The following is a 5,109-nucleotide window of genomic DNA, read 5'->3' as shown; positions in this document are numbered from 1 at the left end:
TGGAATATTTCTTCATGTTTTTCTCACCACGTGGCAATGTCATTTAGCTGTTGATCCATCTGCTTCTCCAACTCGGCACCCAGCGCCCAGATGGCAGGATTGTACCCTTTATATGCCTGTGGGTCACTGCCTGATCCAGAGCTGGGCACTGAGAAGGTGCTTGAACAATCTTTGTTGAGTCCACGAATGAAGGAAGACCCCGCATGAGGAATTACTTTCTTTGGGTAGAAGGCAGCTCGGAAGGTCCCCCAAGTGTTGATGGGGTGAGTGGTCAAGCCAAGAGGACAAGGACCATGTGACAGGCCTATTCAAGAAGCACTGGTTCTTTGGAGCAAGAATAACAGGAGCAAGTTGCATTTTATTCACCCAACTTCAAAAAGCATGGGGGTGGGGGGACAGGGAGTGGCCGCCTCAGGGGCACAAGGTCTCCTTTGGGGTGATGGAAATGTTTTGGAACTAGATAGGGTGATGGTTGCACAACCTTTTGAATGTTCTAGATGCTAGTGAATTGTACGCTTTAAAATGGTTAACTCCGTGTTATGTGAATGTTACCTCAATTAAAAAAAAAAAAAAGCACAAGGCTGTCCTCGCTGGCCCTGCTCCTAGCCCCTTCAGCCTGGTAAGTTGTGAGAGCCTGGGGCTCTGTCAGCTTGTGATGGAGCAGGAAACACACCCGCTTAGGGCTTTGCTCTGTTAGCCCTGAGGTCACGGATCAGCATGGGTCTGGCTGTCCAGGGGAGTTTGTAGAGGCAAATGAACTGGGTCTGCAGAAAGTTGAGTAGGGAGCACATCTGGGCCAGGGGTCAGCACGGGGTCCAAAGCGCTTGGCCAGGGTTGATCATCCCTTGGCCTGTCCTTGTCTGGGGGTGGGGCTGCAGAGGACCCTCCTAGTCGGTGGGATGGGGATGGGGACTGTGGCCTGGCCATGGAGGGGTTAACGTGTTCTTTTTGGAGCTGGGCAGGGGGAGGTAGGTCTGCAGGGGGCTTCTAAATGCTCAGGCAGCCCTGTTCTTGGGGACTAGGCATAGCAAGGAATCTCGAGCCGGGGCGGACGCGAGAACAAGGTTCTCTCAGTGGCTCCACCAGCTCTGCGGGGAGAAAGGGTCTCAGGCGGTGGGTGGGGATACAGGGGCGAAGGGGCCTGGTGGAGAGGCTCGTTCGCAGAGGGTGAATCCAGGGAGGCTTCTGGTCCACTGAGCCCTGACTGGGACCCCTCCACATCTCCTTGGCCCCCACATCCTACGCCTGTCACACTCATCTGAACTAAAAGCCATAGAATGCCACGTGTTCCTCCAGGCCACGGTTCCTCCAATTCCACGGCACCCTGCTTCCGTTCACTTCAGTGAACTCTTTCCCACTAACAGTTCATTAGCTTGCTTTTTGCCTAGAACAACCACAACAATGCAAGCAGTTTGTAGCCCCCCCCAGCACCCCTCTGTTCCCCAAGTTGGGTTTTCTTCTGGTGGTAACGGAAGCTCTCTGCTGTACCTGGACGCCACGGCTGCCCCGTCCTTGCACGTTTGGGTGCGTGAGAGCAAGCCCCACGCCTGTCTACCCATCTCATTCATAAATCGAAAGCACGCGTCCACACGAATGTTGATGGCAGCTGTATTGGTGATAGCCCCAAACCGGACATCACTCAGATGTACGTCCATGATGGGGGAGCCGATAGTGGTGTGTCCACGTGCAGGAACGCCACTTAGCAGTGACGAGGAGTGAGGTTTGGGTGCACAGGGCAGCATGCTTGCCTCTCTGGGGAATTACGCTATGTGGAAGGAGCCAGACAAGGAAGAGTCTGCTGAATAATGTTATTTATGCAAAATTCCAGCAAACAGGTCAGTGGGTGGCTGGCGGTGGGGGGCAGTGGGTGCAGGGAGGGGTAGGAGAGAGAGAGATCACAAGGTGCAGGGGGAAGCTTTCTGGCTGGTGGCTGCGTTCACTATGGATTGTGGGCACATCTACACATCAGACTTAGAAACTCCACCCTTTAAACGCGTGCGCTTTGCTGTATGTCAGCGATAGTTCTCTAAGGGGTGAGGGGAGCTCCTGGGGGGGTCTCTTTCTCAGGGGCACTCATCCCGTTCATGAGGCTCATGACCTAATCTCCTCCCACGGGCCCCGCTGCCTGACACCATCCCCTTGGCAGTTAGGATTCAACCTGTATGTTTGGGGGGACACACACATTTCTTCCACTGCAGCGTGTAACCACTCAGGGCCAGCGTCTGTGCCATCTTTCTCCACATGCTGAGATGTCTGAGGCTTCTGGATCTGGGGTGGTGTGCGTGCATCTGTACGCTCTCGCCCTCCATCGTGAATGACGTCGTGGTTCTGCGGGGACTGAGCCACCACGTGTTCTGCTTCGACATCTGCTGTGGGTCATGGAAGTCCAACGGGAGCCTGAGCCACCATCTCGGGCTGCCAGTAGTGTGCGAGCCGCAGGCACGTGGTGATTGGTGGCCCCTCCACCTGCTGGTGTGCGTAGTGATGCCCTGGGGCTGCCGTCACCGCGTTCCGCAGGCCAGGGGGCTTAGCTCCGCAGAAGCTGATCCCGGCGTAGATGTAGAGCTGGGAGTGTGAGATGAGCAGGCTAGGCTCCCTCCAGGAGCTCAGGGAGCGTCTTTCCTTCCCTCCAGTGTCTACTGGGCATTGCCGGCAGTCCTGGTGCTCCTCGGCTCGGGGCGGCCTCCCTCCGGTACCTGCCTCGTGTCGCATGGCCTTCTCTGTGTGATGTCCTCACACAGTCTTCTCCGTGTGTGTCTGGCCCCAGTCTCCCCTTCTCATAACAACGCCAGTCGTATTGGCTTAGGGGCCACCCCACTGACCTCATCTTAACTCGATTATGTCTGCAGAGACCCTATTTCCAGACAAGATCACATTCTGGGCTACAGGGGGATTAGGACTTGGATGGTGTCTTTTGGGGGCACAGTCAGCCCACAGCAGGGTGTATTCCACTATACTGTGAGGACAGGTTACAAGGCTGTGTTGTCCACGAGGCTGGGGTCCCTAGTCCTTCATGACCCTGTCTCCGGCCTCCTGCACGTCCTACTCCTACCCCTGCTGGTGTGAGATCTCAGGAAAGCCCCATGCTGCCAGGTCCTTAGTTGATTCATCTGTGAAAGGGGTGGTCAGAGCACCTGCTCAGGGGGTGTTTGTAGGGAGTTAACGGGGTAAAATACCAGGCCCAAGGGAAGGGCTTGGAAAGTATTGGGAAGTACGTATGAGTGGATCGGGAGATGCCAGTGAGAGTCTGAGGGCTGGACCCAGGAGCATAGGCAGTGTCCTCTTCAGTGACGAGAGGCCTTGAAGGGTTCTGCTGGGAAGAGCAGGGTGTGAGTGGTATTTTACGGGCATCCCTGCTTTTTTTCCTTTATGGGGGGAGATGGGCAGAGGGAGAGGGAGAGAAAGAATCCCAAGGAGAATCCTCACTCCTCGCCCAGCGCAGAGCCTGACATGGGGCTGGATCTCACGACCCCAGGATCACGACCTGAGCCAAAATCAAGAGTCAGATGCTTAACCGACTGAGCCACCCAGGCATCCCTAGGGGCACCCCCGCTTTAGGTGTGCAGGAGTGAAGGGGAGCAAGCTGAGGGCTTAGGGTGTGGAGGAGGGGGCACAGAGCCCAGAGGGGATGGCTGCTGTGGAGGGCGGGGGTGCCATGGAGGAGGGGAGGGGGCAGGGGTGCCGGGAACGCTGAGGCCATCCACGGGTGAAGGGAGTTCACGTGTTGAAGCCCTAACCGTAGCACGTCAGGATGTACCTATATCCGGAGATGGGGCCACGAGAGAGGCCGCCGGGTTAGAGGCAGCCATGTGGGTGGGCCCTAATCCAGTCTGCCGGGTTCCTTAGGAGGAGAGGAGCTCAGGACGCAGACGCATGGAGCGATGCCTCTGTGGATGTGGGGAGGGCGGCCGTCTACGCGGAGAGAGGCCTTAGACCACGCCCTGCTGGCACCTTTATGCCAGACTTCCAGCCTCCAGACAGAAACATGTGCCCGTGGTTCAGGCCGCCAGCCTGGGGTGTTTTGCTGCGGCAGCCCCGGGACACTGACCGACACGCCAGGCAGGAGTCTGTGCGGGCACTCCCCACACGGATGTCTTCTCCAGAGTCTGCTGGGGCCCGAGGGAGGCGGGACCGGGCAGTCTGGCTGGCGAGGGTGACCGGGGGCTGCCACCTTGTCATGGGTGACGTGATCAGGTCGTGTTTGCGCAGGAGCCCAGGAACAATGGGGTGCCTCAGGGGTCTCCGGGAGGAAGTGCATCAATGAAGCAACAATGTAAAAAGTGTCTTCTTTTGGAAGATCTGAAACCAGGGGGAATGAAATTCACAGTAAGGATGAATTCCCCAAGGCAAGAACAGTTCAGTTTTCTCCTCCCTGCCCCCTTGGGTGGCTCCTGAGCCATGTCCCGTTGCAGGATGAGGGTGCGGGAGGCCATGTGGCAGCAGTGAGCGCCCACGGGAGCTCCACGGCATACAGCCATGCATCCGTCAGCCCTCTGTGTGCACGGGAGCATTTGGTGACTGGGAAGGCGTAGGCTGCTCTTGGCCTCGAAGGGGCACCACGTCATGCCCCAGTGAAGCTGACCCTGGCCTGTCTTGGCCTCCTGACGATGCAGCCCCACAGCTGCCACTGAGAGGGTCCTGAAATCACAAGGAAAACAAAGAACGTGTCCCTGTGGGAGGCAACGGGTGTTAGCCTGGCCTGTTGCGGTGACCGCTGTGTACACACATATCGAGTCACTGTTCCATGTACCCACAACTAATACCATGTCCTATGTCAATTATATCTCAGCAAAACTGGAAGAAAAAAAGAAATCCATCGAAATAGCAAAGGTCTGAAATTTCCATTAAGGAATTCGGTATATTACAAACTTGAAGGATAAAAGCCATCCAAAATGATTTAGTGAAGCTTTCTTTCTGTGTTAGTTACTATGATTTAATAGCTGTACACTTAAAAAGTACAGAGCCATGGCCGCCCACCCGCTCTGCTGGGCTCCACACACCATTTCTTGCTGGCCTGGGTCAAGCTCTTCAGTCGTGCTTTCAACCTGGGTATGATACGAACTGAAGGACAGGCTGGTGTGTCAGAGTCAAATAGAAGGTGGGCAGTGG

This window comes from Zalophus californianus, chromosome 16 (genome assembly GCF_009762305.2).
Source record: "Zalophus californianus isolate mZalCal1 chromosome 16, mZalCal1.pri.v2, whole genome shotgun sequence".
Classification (NCBI taxonomy): Eukaryota; Metazoa; Chordata; class Mammalia; order Carnivora; family Otariidae; genus Zalophus; species Zalophus californianus.
This window is presented reverse-complemented; position numbering follows the sequence as displayed.